This window comes from Sus scrofa, chromosome 5, assembly GCF_000003025.6.
Source record: "Sus scrofa isolate TJ Tabasco breed Duroc chromosome 5, Sscrofa11.1, whole genome shotgun sequence".
Lineage (NCBI taxonomy): Eukaryota > Metazoa > Chordata > Mammalia > Artiodactyla > Suidae > Sus > Sus scrofa.
Genome location: NC_010447.5, coordinates 37477515 through 37493144, shown reverse-complemented (window position 1 = coordinate 37493144; position 15630 = coordinate 37477515).

Genomic DNA, 15630 nt, shown 5'->3' with positions numbered 1-15630 from the left:
TATATCTGTATATAAAAGAGAATAAATTCTTACCTTTCATGGAGCTTATATTTCACTACGGAGAGATAGATAATAAAATTGATACAGCAAGTGAATCATCTAATATGTATAAGTATGAGAACTAAAACAAGTTTATCAGTATTTATGAGATCAAGAGTATCAGGGCCTGGGAGGAAGAGGTTGTAATATTAAAGGTAGTGATCTGATAATTCTCCTTGAAATATTAAGATCTGAGCAAAATAAGAGGGTAAGTCATTTGGTCATTTGGATTTCTGGATTTATTCCAGAAGAAATAAATAGCAAATGTCCAATTTTTTCGGTGGAACTGTAACTGAATACGGCCCTGCGGGGCTTCTGGGAACAAAAACCTTTCTGTGTCCCACATTTCTTGATTTTAGGAAATGGGCCTCATTCAGCATCCATGGTCTTCACTGACTTCCACGGTACAAGTTCAGACAGTTGTTGACTGGGGAAGGGAAGAGATGCAAAGACCAGGGAGGAAAAGTCAAGCAATCCTAGCACAGCCTTGGGGCAGGATCCTGGTTTCCCCTCAAGGAATACACAGAATAATGTAGATATCTTATACACCTAAGAGAAAAGTTATATTTTATGCTTGTTTTAGAAATGAATACTTTTAAATTGAACCCCTCCTTGTCCTTCTCCCTCATTTGATTGCGTTATAAACACAGTCACCTGTAAGCTAAAGATTAGGCAACCTGAGCACAATTGTCTGTGGGTTAAAGATTATTAGCACATGATGTGTTTCACAAACTTTCCTAGTTCGTTCTAACCTTTGATCAGTATTTCCTTTTTGCAAGTACTGCTATTCTAGGCAATAACCTGGAAGACCACCACCAGAGTCACTCCAATATCTCCTGATGTCAGATCCAATGGCTAAGATTTCTCGAAAGAAAGAAGAATGCATATTTTACCCAACCCTGATTCTTATCGAAAACCCTGTTTTTCTCCTTCTAGATTATAAAACCCCCTGTAATTCTTCCCCAAAGGAGAGCACAGTCTTTAGGGTATCAGCCTGCTGTGACCTCCCTTGCCTACAAAGCAATAAAAAGCTATTTTTTTCTCCTTCACCCCAAACTGTCTCAGCATTTCTATTTGGTACCAGTGGACAGAGGCCAAGTTTCAGCAACAGAAACAAAAGGGCCAGTGTGGCCAGAATATCTTGCATGGTGCAAGGAATAGGAAGAATAAAAAATGAAGTCAGAGAGTTAAGAAAGAGTTGGAGGGGTAAGATTTTATAGGGCCTCACAAACTGCAAAAGGGCTGTGGCCTTTACTCTGAATGAACTAGGGAGTCATCAGGTTTGAACTCAGAGGTGACATGGTCTGATTTAGGATTAGACATGATCTGATTTAGGCATAAAGTGACCTCTCCCCAATTCAGGCTTCTGCATATGAATTAATAGGCTAAGAGGAGAAGCAGAAAAGCCAGTTTTGTGGCTACTGTAATAATCCCAGAAAGAAGAGATGATGGAGACTCATTTGAGGGAGGTACCAACAGAACAAGTAGAAGCTGCAACATTCAAGAGGAGACAACATTTATGTTGGTGGGAGAGAGGAGTCAAGAGGATTCCAGAAATTTGGGGATTAAGCAACTGATAAGATGCACTTTCCTTGGGAGGGGGGAGACAGGGGTTAATATCTCACATATTCTCTAGGAGAATTGGAACAGACATCTAAGTAAAAAAGTTAGCAAGAAGCTGCTAAGTTTGACGTTCCAAAGGAATATCAAGCTAAAGATATAAATTGAGGACCATGAGCAATTGTATAAAGTCATGAGACTATATGAACTCACCAAGGGAAGGAGGCTAATTCAAGAAGAGAATTAAGATCCAATTCTGAAATTTGAGATGTTCCACCAGCTGGAACTTGGGGATTTTAGGATAAACAGCCAGAATTAATCAGGAACACCTGTGAAGTAGGAGCAGCAGCAACAGAGAGTAGTACCTTGGAGGAAAATTAAAGAAATATATCATAGAGGAGAGTGAGCATCTGGGTGAAGTGTTGCTTCTATTATTTGCTTCCAGTAAAATGAGGATTGTAATAAGAGTGTGGACATCACTGGTGAACTGGACAAGAGCAGAACTATAAGAGGTGCGAAATCAAAAGCCAGACTATAGAAGGGTCTGAGAAAAAGTAGAAAGAAAAATTGGAAACATTTAATATATTCAATCCTTCCAAGGAGAGTCAATACAAAAGAGAGTAATCCTTCTATGTAAATAACATTAGTATTTTATAGGTTAGAAAAACAAACATGATAGAATATGCAAATGCCCCAAAGTCAAACAGCTTATAAGGGGTACAAACTGGATTTAAATCAGACTTGCCTGACTCTCTTGCTGTGCCCCACTATTTTCCCAACAAGCCAAAGAGACTGGAGAGTGATCAATTAATTCTTTTTTTAAAGATTCTTGTGAGAATTAAGTGATTTATTTATATAAATTTTATAGCACAAAATTCAGCACATTATAGGTGGAAAATACATTAGATCTCTTCTCCTTTATGTCCTCTATTCCCCTTTACTGCCTGAAATATACAGGGTTATTGGTAAATGTAAAGCAAGTATTTATTGCTTATGAAACATGTGATAAAATCAAATATACTATAGCCTACTAAAAGAACATATAAACTGTGTAACTTATATTTCTACTTATAATAGAGGGTTATAAGAAATGTAGAATTTATTTTTTGCTCACATTTTATTACTGGAAAAAAAGGAATATTGGATCCTACAAGCTGACTGATAATAAAAAATATGCACGTATAATTTGGAAGCTTACATTACTCTAAAAAATAGCAATTCACTTCTGTAAAGAAGAAAGTTAGAGTCTTTATAAGTTTTCCACTAATATTTTCTCACTTTTAATTTTTTTTTGCCATGCCCACACATGTGAAAGTTCCCAGGCCAGAGACTGAACTTGCACCACAGCAGTGACCCAAGCCATAGCAATGACAATTCTCAACTCTTAACTGCTAAGCCACTATGGCACTCCTCTGTTAGTATTCTTTAAAGTGTATATTTTATTATAAACTCTTCCATGTAATGACAGCACAATTCTGAAAATGAACAGCATGTGGTATGTGAATAGTCACATCATTGAGATAATTATTTCTGCTACTGAACAGAAGAAAAAAAATGAATCTAAATTTGTATAAAATAATATTTAAGGATTAGCAATCACACATGGATGTTTATTTATATCCCAATTCCCTAGATATAATTACTCTGAAAATGCATATGTAGGATCAATGTTTTAGATGTGTTTGGGAAACAGTAACTTGTTTTGTTGGAATTTAGACAAATAAATGAATTATATAGACATATATAGTTGTAAATATGGACATAGCTATAGATAAGAAAATAATATTTTTGAAATCAGAAGAGGCCTTTAAGAATTTCAAACTGTAGATCCTTTCCAACCCAGATTAGCAATGTTAAAATAATGTTTCACTCAAAATTACTTTCTACTTTAGGGATAAGGACTGGAAAGAGACAATGAATATGCAAATACATAAATTGCTCCTGGGTGCTGGGGATTTGGGAAGCTTCCTTGAGCTACATTATCATAAGATAACTCTCTGAGAGGATACTGACAGGTTTGACCTGAGAGCACACTGACAAGAAGGTAGTTGTGCAGGTATTTTAAGAGAGAACTTTCACAGTTGGAGGAAAAGTACAAAGACTTGAAAAATATCAAAACATGATTCTGAAATTTAAAATTTGGAAAAGAGGAAACTCTGTGCAAAAAAACAGTAAGGACATGAAAAACCATGGGGGAGATCACTGGGGAAGTTATCCAGACAGATGACACAATATCTTGCACACCAGCATAAAGAGAGTGGACTTCATCTTCATGGCAATAGAATTTTTAGAGAACTGCCAAATGAGAATGGGTGGTTTAATAAGGCTTCACCAACTCCCTCTCGCCAATATATGCAGAGTGGGCCAGAGTGTAGAAGGCTGGCAAGGTAGTAGAGGTGACTGGCAGTGGTGGTGTGGAGTGTGATTTTAGCAGAGAAGAAAATAAAAGAGCTACATATAGTAATTATAATGGATGAAATAAATTTCACATTTCTTTTGTGAAATGCGGACTTTGATGAAATGGAAGAGTAAAAAAATAACTTTCACTGATTGGGTAGACCTCAGTTGAAAAGACTGAGTTTGAGATACTGGTAGTAGAATTCTAGAAAGAAATTGAAAATTGAGACTAAATTTTACCAGGAAGAGAGAGTCAGCTATGCAGTTTGGGGCAACATAAGCCGAGAGAGGATTATGAAACTATTAGAAAGATTGGTTTTTGCCTAGTCACAGGGTTTGGTGCATTGTAGGACACTTCTCTTTTTATAATGCAAAAACTTGAAGAAGCTGGAGTGGGAAAGAGAAAGGTTTAGAATCTCAAAGGAAGAAGTAATGAGTAAGAAATTCTCAGCTCTCTTTCCCCTATTACCCACTAGTGCTGTTTTCTTTTCTGGGAAGATCCAGGACCAATATTATGTTCTGTAATATAAGTGGTATATTTACTGACATTATTTAATTCATAGCAGATGTACATGTATGCAGATTACATGATACTATATATAGAAAACCCTAAGGACTCAACCCCAAAACTACCTGAACTGATGAAAAAATTCAGCAAAGTAGCAGGATATAAGATTAACATTCAAACTCGCATTTCTGTATACTAACAATGAAATCTTAGAAAAGGAATACAAAAATACAATACCTTTTAAAATTGTACCCCAAAAAATCAATACCTGGGAATACACCTAACCAAGGAGGTAAAGGACTTAATGCTGAGAACTATAAAACATTCATCAAGGAAATTGAAGAAGATGTAAAGACACAGAAAGATATTCCATGCTCCTGGGTTGGAAAAATTCATATTGGAAATACGGCCATACTATGCAAAGCAATCTACAGATTGAGTGCAATCCCTATCAAACTACCCATGACATTTTTCACAAAACTAGACCAAACAATCTAAACATTTATATGGAACCACAAAAGACCCAGAATTGCCAAAGCAATCCTGAAGAACAAAAACCAAGAAGGAGGCATCACTCTCCCAGACTTCAGGTGATATTACAAAGCCACAGTCCTCAAGATGGTGTGGTACGAGTACCAAAACAAACATACAGACCAATGGAACAGAATAGAGAACCCAGGAATAAACCCAGACACCTATGGTCAATGAATCTTTTCAAAGGAGGCAAGAACATAAAATGGGAAAAAGACGGTCTTTTCAGCAAGCATTGCTGGGAATCCTGGACAGCTGCATGCAAAGCAATGAAACTAAAACCCACACTCACACCATGCAGGAAAATAAACTCAAAATGGCTGAAAGACTTAAATATAAGACAGGATACCACCAAACTCCTGGAAGAGAACATAGGCAAAACATTCTCTCACATCAACCTTAAGAATATTTTCTCAGGTAAGTCTCCCAAAGCAACAGAAATAAAAGCAAAAATAAACCAAGGGGACCTAATCAAACTGAAAAGCTTTTGCACAGCAACAGAAACCAAAAGGAAAACAAAAAGACCACTTACAGAATGGGAGAAAATATTTTCAAAATGATGCAACTGACAAAGGCTTAATCTCTAGAATATACGAGGAACTTGTACAACAACAGCAAAAAAGCCAACAACCCAATGAAAAATGGGCCAAAGACCTGAATTGACATTCCTCCAAGGAAGATGTACAGATGGCCAGGAAGCACATGAAAAAGTGCTCAACATCCCTGATTATGAGAGAAAGGCAAATCCAAACTACCATGAGATACCACCTCACACCAGTCAGAATGGCCATCATTAATAAGTCCGCAAATAACAAATGCTGAAGGAGGTATGGAGAAAATGGAACCCTCCTGTACTGTTGGTGAGAATATAAGCTGATACAGCCACTGTGGAGGATAGTATGGAGATACCTTAGAAATCTATACCTAGAACTACAATATGACCCAGCAATCCCACTCTTGGGCATATACCCAGACAGAACTTTCCTTGAAAAAGACACATGCATTCTGCATCTATTTACTCCACATTCCCAGTCCTTCCCACTCCCTCCCCTGGGTCACCATGCTGTACAGTGGAAAACATATATCTATAAGTAAATGATTAAAAAAACCACATATACCCACATGTTCATTGCAGTACTATTTGCAACAGCCAAGACATGGAAACAACCCAAATGCCCACTGACAGACGATTGGATTAGGAAGATTTGGTATATGTACACAATGGAATACTACTCAGCCATAAAAAAGAACGAAATAATGCCATCTGCAGTAACATGGATGGAACTAGAGACTCTCATCTTGAGTGAAGTAAGTCAGAAAAAGACAAATACCTTATGATAGCATATATACGGAATCTAATATATGGCACAAATGAACCTTTCCACACAAAAGAAAATCGTGGACTTGGAGAAAAGACTTGTAGTATCAAGTGGGAGTATGGTGGTTGGAGAGCTTGGGGTTAATAGATACAAACTATTGCCTTTGGAATGGATCAGCAATGAGATCTTGCTGTGTAGCACTGGGAACTATTCCAGTCACTTATGATGATAATGTGAGGAAATAGAATGTGTACATGTATGTGTAACTGGGTCACCATGTGCTGTACAGTGGAAAAAACTGTATTGGGGAAATAATTGAAAAAATAATAAAAATTAAAGAAATAAAAAAGATGTACATGAAAATGTGTATACAGTTCTCAATGAAATTATCATTTAATTGTAAAGCAAAAACAATAGCCTTCTTGTTTCTACTTCAAAATTCAAAACTACTTATTTTAGAGAGAAGTTGTACAACTTCAGTCCTAAATGGTATTTTTTATTTTCTCCCTCCACATGGCCTTTCTTAGCAAGCTTCTCTCCCTGAGAAACCCCTCTGTGACTGTTATTGCTCTCCATGCATCCCTCTCAACTCTACTGCATTATTGATCATCCTCTTTTGTTTTGTTCCCTTTATATTTTCTCTGCAGTATAGATAAATTCAGACTTTTTTGGCCTCTGAATTTGTCAATCTACACTTTATTGAGATCAGTCCCACAGAAGAATGGCAGGAAAGTTGTCAAAGAAATGCTCTTCCATAAGAAGGGATGTGTGTGCGTGTGTGTGCGCGCACACGCATGCACACGTGTTGTTGGGGAAAAGGGGCTGGGGATACTTTTACACTGATTATTTTTGTTCCTGAGAGATGAGAGATGAGATATCATCTTTGGAATGTTCTTAATACATACAAAGTATTTGAAGAATCTCACAAAAGACACATGCTCTGAAATCATGAAGTAGTTAAATTTTCCATTTGAAGTTTTTAATTTTAAAATTAAGCATACTAAACTTAGTCAATAATCAGAAACTCATAGGCTTTCAAAAAAGAAGCACATAAAAACAATTAATTTGTCTCCATCTTAATTAAATGATGAAGCAATTCAACAAACTCAGCTTTTAAATTTAATCATAATTAATCTAAATAGGTACAGATGCTGTAGTATTGTGGTTCAACAAGAGACTGTGGGCATCTGGCAGGAACATTTCAACTCTATAGGTTGCTGCATTTATTCAGAAAGTGATAACAAGACAGAAAATCATTAAGAAGTTTTTTGCTGAAATGACAATCTACACTTTATTGAGATCAGTCCCACAGAAGAATGGCAGGAAAGTTGTCAAAGAAATGCTCTTCCATAAACCTCATAGACATTTAGAGTCTTTTTACAAGAATTATTAGAACTTATATTGAAAGCATGAACCACAAAAAGGAAAAATTGATAAATTGGGCCTCATAAAATTAAAAAAAAAAGCCTCAAAAAAGGCTATATAAAAGAATGATATTGTAATTCAAGCTGTAATGAAGACTTCTGTATTAGTTTTTATATGTATATATATATATGCCACTCACCTATTTAGCTTGATGTTATCTTACACTGAATATGTAAAAGTCCAACATAATAATTATGCTGTACCTAGACCAATTTGAAGTAAAAATGTGACGTGCATTGTAGTTGTTTTCATCAGATTAATTGGTTCAATTTGCATAGTCTACCATTACTGAAAGCAGTTCTCAAATGAATTTTAAAAAAAAATAATTTAATTCCACATCTCCAAAGTAGCAATTACTCTTCTGCATAAGACATATTGCCATAAAGATGAATAAAGGCATTGTCCTATATAGACTATTAGAAAGTAATTTGGATAGATGAGCGAGAGAAGAAATGAATATACCAAATTACTGCATATATTTTCAGATGTGAATAAGTTAACACTGACATTAGTAGAATAACTTGAATATCTATATTTTCTCTTTTAAATATAAGCAAAATTAACATTAAATCATGATAAACCTTGAATTTACTTTTACTCAGCAATGAACTGCTTACAATCCAAGGACTCTTCAACAACTGGTTCTGGAGATATCTCTGTCCATCCATAGGCAAAAAACACTATACACAACTAAACTAAATGAATCACAGACTTACCTGTCAAGCATAAATTATAACTATTCATATATTTCAAAGGAGATATTGACTGATACCAAGCACATGGTTTCGTCATTGATAAGCTCTTGCATACTAGTAGTTTCCTATATTATTATCACTACTGAGAACATAGCGCTACCTCAAGTTTAGAAGAAGGAAGTAAATTTGGGAAAATATAGAATTTCTTGCAGTGAATAGATGCTCTTCTGCAATGGATAAGTGGATTAAATCTACTTATACAAAACAGTGAGTTAGTTTGTAATTTAAAAAATATTTCTACTCATGTATTTATATTATTTCTTAAGTTTTCAGGCAAAGTAAACTGGTAAGTTTATTTGTACATATTGAGTAGAAACATATTGAATGGTCACTTGAAAGTACAGGTCTGAAACTCAGAAGAAATATGGTGCCAGTATAAGAAAGTTGATGCCAAAAGAATTTATAATGGCAGTATGCAGATGGCATTAAAAGATGCATGGGTATGATCATCCTACATGAGACATAAAAGTAGCTCAGGATAGAACCTTGTGTGTGTGGTGGTTATAACCTAAAGACTAAAAAGCAAGAGCAAATGCAAAAATGTGACCAGATGTTTAGCAAATACTTGAATAAAACCTAAAGGGAAAAGTCAAACATCAAATGTGCAAAAAGTAATGTCAAATGCTATTTGCTTCAAATTGTATTTTTTTTCACTTTTTTGTTCATTATCTATAAGAATTCTGAGCATCAATTACCTTGCTGAGTGAACACATAGAACATAAAATACTGACAATTTGAAGGAAAATTCTTCCATGTTTCTAATATTTTTCTTTACTATTATATATTTTAAGAACACTATAAAGATATGCTTAAATCTAAAAAGCAAAGATTTTGAATTACAAAAATTCTATAGCAAATCATTAGCTATAACATTTTAATAATGGCACTGCGATTTTCTCTCTTTTCAAATGGATTTTACCCCCTCCAGTTGAAGCCCATCACATATTTCAGCAGCTCATATTCTTTAAAAATTTTAAGGATTACTTGGAAAACTGCTGCAAATTGTAGAATCTTTCTGCAGGAGAGCAAATAAGTACATCAATTATTTGTATAAATTTAGTGGATTAACCATTAAATGTTACTAGTGAAAACATCAACTACCTCATGACTACTGTCTTAATAAGCTAATGAGATCTTCATGGCACACATATAAGGACATGAGTCATTGCTGTTATAAGTTCCGAAGTAGGAGCATATGGGAAAGTATTAGACAGTTGAAATTTTCCTTGAATTTTTCTCAAAATACCTTGATTAAGAATACAACCTTATATGGTGATATACATTATTATAGTACATTGTGCTCAGAACTATAAAATTTGTCATTCCATCGAGAAAACATTTTCATAAATTAAATCATGTAAGGGTTTAACTGCTTGAAACCTTTTAGCAATTCACTGGATTGGTACTAACCTATCTACAATTGAATATTTGATTTGATTAGAATTAAAGGCAATAATGATCCTGCTTGCATTGCTAAAAGAGAGACTGCTAATTACTGACAAGTAGAGGCAAAACAGTTGCTTAAATTATTACCAATAGGCATTTATAATCAAGTGCTTATAAATGACAAGGCTTTGAGTACCAGATAGAGCACTTAGCACAATATAAGTACACAGAAGAACTTGAGGAAAGAAAACGATATGCCCAGGGCTTTAAATCTTCAGCTTGAAGTCCAAGTAAGTGACCAGGAAGCTTCTACAACTTCCCTAAGAGTAACACATCTGTAACTCTAGGACTGAGATTTCTGAAAACTAAACTAAAGCTTAATATTGTAAATGACTGAATTCTAAGTGAAGATTTAATGTCCAGCCTCTCAGCATCTCTTTTGTTAAAAATAGGGTATTGATTTGGAAGGTAAGGGGCTCGGCAAATTGAGATAGAGTACACATTGGCCAATTCTAATAAAGCTGAAAAATTTGAGCTCTCAATACCGCTAAGCCTCCTTTGCAGTCCTTTTCTGCACATGAAGAGGTGAGCCTCTTCTTGCCTGAAGAAAGTTAATACTCCTCCCTAAGAGGAAATTACCTTGTAAACTACTGATCCTCTGTGTATTCTGCCCTCACCATTTCTATTTGCTACTAGATCCATAGACAGACTCAGATCCCAGAAGATCCCAGAAGATGAGTTTCAAAGTGTAACCTATGATAGGGTATTGATAATCAAGAAAGTAATTGCACGATTTTGTTAGTTAAGATAGAATCCTTAGGAATAGGCATGGGGATGCATTCCAAGAGTGGGATATCAGGTTGGAATCATGCCATACTGAATTAAGAAATACTAAAATGGCTCATTTGCAGATATTCTAGATTTATTGTGTTTTACCCTAAATAGCTAGGGGTGACTTATAAGTTTGCTTAGCCGACTGACTAAACACCAGATGTATAAGAGGCCTCTACTCAATGAAGTAAAAATGACTTCCCCCCAAATTTGTTATCTTATAGAAGTAGGTACATAAAGGTTTGCAGATACTGGGATGCCTGAGTTAATTTATCATGCAATATCTGCTCACTTATACCTTAACTATATTTCTTAGCAGAGTCCAGAGGAAATTTAAAAGGAATATCATAAGAAATAAATTATGAAAGGACCTCTGGCATCCCCAATGAGATATTAGGTAACTACTCAACGGAGGCCAAGAATGACAATACAACTGTCTCTAAAGCACTCTTCAGGTATGGCATTTTGAGCCATTCCCAAAAGATAAGAAACCCTTGTCAACTGAGACACTTTCTAAGTCAAGTGAATATGAAATGATACTGTAAGAAAGTAGATATAAATACAGGTTATTGATTACATGATCATCTGCAAATTGAGGACTATAAGAGTTTGAGTATTTTCCCTTTAGCTTATAGAGTTTTGTGTGTGTATCTATTATTACTAATTTTGTTTTCTTCCCATCTCTCTTCCCCTCCTAATTACCTAATATACATTAATTGTTTTGGACCTTATATTGCAGTATGTAAGTTATAAGGTACGAAAATAGAAGTTTGACACAGTTGAAAGAAAAATGAACAGTACCTAAAGATGAACAGAAAGAGTTGTATTCTTTTTTGATAAGAGGATTAGTATGTTTTCAACTGTACAAAGGATCAACTGTGCAAGGACTATATGTATATCCTATTATGCCGAAGAATGATTGTGTTGTTATCTTAATTTGGAATCTATTCTAGTTAAGAGAGATAAGAATGAACACCAAGTTGACAAGATATAGGATGTGATTTCATACTGTGGTAATTTAGGAAAGCTGGAATATTGTTTCCTAGAATCTCTTCCTATATGGTTCACAAGAGAAATTAATTTTTGTGAGGTACAGAAAATGTAAGTGAAGCAGCAGCCATATTTTTATCCTCTGAAAACTGGTAAAGGGTACCAGCACTGTAACAGTTCATGCACATAACTGTATTCTAACAAACTTAATTGGTGTAGAGTAGCACCAGACCCGCAGCTCTCCTGAGTCTTTAGTCAAGTATATCTGCTGCTCCATGATGAAGAGCATTAGTTTCTCTATCAGAGGCTGGGAGTGGTGAAAGATAGACACAAGTTCTGGTTTGCTCTCTCACTGATTCCAGTTGTTTTCATAGACTACATTCCACCCCCACCCCCATTTCTGAACTGACTAACCAACAGCAAATTTGGCCAAATAAATAAAAGAGACAACATCCATTTACAGGTTCCTTCATCAATTTCACAATTGTGTAGGGGCTGATTCCTATAATATCTGTATCATTTATTGTGGTTTTGTTTCTCTTAATGGGCATTGACTAGGCTAGTTAATTAGTTAGATAAATAGACAAATAGAGAATATGAAAATATTGACACTGAAGAAGTTGTACCAGAAAGTGATACCTCAATATTGCATTGGCCTATATTAGTTGAAAGGATGTAGCTTATGTAAGTTCCAAAATTTGGGTACAGAAGCAAGCAAAGAAACCAACAGACAAAACAAGATAAAAAAGTAAATAATAAAAATAAAATAGGCCATACATTTTTTTAGGATCTGTTTGTAAAACACATTAAAAATACAAAAATGCCCTCAAACCATCCAATTTAACAACGAAAAAACTCACGATCTAACAGCTTTATGACCCATTATTTAAATGATATATGAAAAAAAATGCTACTCTATAATAACATCAAATTTGAAGTCATCTAAAGTCCATAAATATTTCTGCTTTAATATATAGCAGTCTGCCTTAAAAAATGACTAAAGAGTGAATTTAAATAATGGTTATATTGAGGTTTTTTTGTTTTGTTTTGTTTTTTGGTCTTTTTGTCTTTTGAGGGCTGCACCTGTGGTATATGGAGGTTCCCAGGTTAGGGGTCTAATCAGAGCTGTAGCCACCGGCCTACGCCACAGCCACAACGTGGGATCTGAGCGGCTGCAGCGACCTATACCACAGCTCACGGCAAAGCTGGATCCTTAACCCACTGAGTGAGGCCAGGTATTCCAACCCACATCCGCATGGATGCTAGATGGGTTCGTTAACTGCTGAACCACGATGGGAACTCCTATGGTTGTACTTTTAAATATATATATTTTTAGTTGGCACAATTGCTATTATTATTACGGAGTGTTTGCCCCAGGAATGACACTAATTATTTTATATTCATTAATTTTGTTGTCATGATTCTATATAAATGCTATTTTTATCCTAGTTTATAAATGGAGATAAAAACACAGAGAGATTAAATAATTTGCCCACAGAAATACATCTAGTAAATAAGAGAGCCAGAAGTTGAATTCAGGTTGTCTGGCCTATCAGAGTGTAGATGCTCACCTCTTTGACAGACGTCTTTGAAATTCTCATTAAAAATTATTTGAAAAAAATACCAAAATATGAATCAACTAACAAAATGTTGGAGTCATTATTCCAACCTGAGAAATCATCTTTCATTATTGGGTTACATGAGGAGATGAGGATAAGGAGATGGAAAGAGGGATCAGATGAGGAGCAAAGGTTGTATGTCAATACCTATGTATAAATATATATGCATACAAATATGTATATCAATACACATGTGCATATATCCATAAAACAATTTAGACAGAATTAGATAGTTGATAATGATACAATGAAGACTTCCAAATATTTTCAACAGATTTTTTTTATATCTGCAGCTTTATTCCTAAATGCATATTTATGCTTCTATATCGTTTCCATTATAGATATTGTGTATAATCTTCTACTATGTAAGATGTTTCAGACCTCTTCTCCATCAAATATATTTTCCCTTACCTCATTCTCTCAAGGAATTTTTATCAGTTTTTGTTATGCAGATATTACAGTTTATGTTATCATGATCATATAAATATTGGTCCCATTTGATCCCTATAATGTCCTATAGTCACATAATTTGAGGGGACGTTAACTATTGGTATCATCTAGAGAGAACAATTTCTTTCTGTGTTTTTCTCTTTTTTCTATTCCTATCATTAAGTCTTCCTCAAACCCCAATACTATATTTGGTATATAGTGAATCACACTTAATCTGTAATTAAGTTGTTTTTAATTTGGAAGCATCTTTCCTGGATGTCTCCTTCTTTCTTCTTCCACCTGGGTTGCCTGATCACCAGCATGGAAAGAAAGCTGATTGGAAAAGGGTACATGTGGTCTGGTGTGCTTTTTATCAAGGCAAGATAAAACAATCAATTGGTTTCTGCATTGGAAGTCCCCCCCAAATGCAGGGAGTATTTTCTCTTGAGCATGCTGCTTACTTATTGCTGCTGTTTTTAGGCAGTATTTCATCTGACCTCAGCAGGAGCAAATATCACCAGAATATAAATGAATCCTTTTGTCAGAGTCGGATGCGGATGGGTAAGCAGTGGAGATCTGTGTCTTACTGACCCTTCTACAATATATAACCTACAATTCTGGTTCAAGCTTTAGGATCACACCTGACCACCTTCAAATGTACACTGCCTCAATCCCTGAGGTTCTCCAAAGAGTTTTATCCTGCAAGTTAAAATCAGTTTTCTGTGGGTGATTATGTCAGCTATTACTTTTTCACAGATTTCCAGTTTACTTTTCTTCTATGATTTATTCTCCCACTGTGCTATCCTTGTGATCATTGCTCTTTTATTCCTTTATTTGTGCTATTAAATGATTATTGTAGAGAGAGAAGGCATAGCTATATTCATTACCTAGTCATAGTAAACTATAAGAATTTTTTTTGTTATTTTAAATTTAGCAGTCAATGAATATTGTCTATATAGTTTTGTTGGTATGATTTTTAATAAAAATGTTTAGAAATTAGAAACACAAGTCATGAAATTGCAATGAAAATCTTGGCTGCAATCAAATTATGATTTCAATTTATTGATTTATCTGTTGTTACCAAACAACTTATTTGTATAAAGTTAATCTTACTCTCCTTGGGTTTTGGCATAGTATTATGAGGAAAAGTCAATCTGAATGATTAAGGTAGGAAACACTATGTAAATTAAATACAGGTTCTCTAGTAATTTAGAGATTGTTTCTATTACAAGAAACTATGCGAACATGATACTGAGAACATAATTTTTGTGAACTGCTTTAATAAGGGGAATGTTGATTAATCATTAAGTTTTGAGATGATATGAGAAGTACTAGAAACAAACTTCCAGCTTGGAAATAAATCATTTGGAATTAGATGAAAGAGTCATGTCATAGAGGATCCTATTCAGTTTAGGATTTGTTTTTTGTTTCTGAGGTGGAAGTATGAGGATGGAAGTCTCAGCACATATTTCTGAACAATTTTCTCTCTCAACTCTTTGACAGGGCAACTCAGCTGTAAAAATTACCTTAACTAATTTCCTTTGGCCTACTTAAAAAAAAAAGTCAAAAAGGCCCATGTATCTTTCATTTCTCATCAATTCTCCACTGTCCAATAGACTTTGACAGCCTGATCTTCACAGGCATTGAAGGTCCTCACACCAACTAATGTGAGCAGAAAAAGAAAGGTCCCAACCTTTCTATTTCCTTTGTGACATAAGAAAAGACCATGCTAAGTAAATACAGTGCTAAGCAAACATGTTAAAATTTTCACCAAGATAAATGTGAGCCCTTTGAAAATATACAATTAGAGTGATTTCTCAGAGACTACCAAAGGGGAAAAT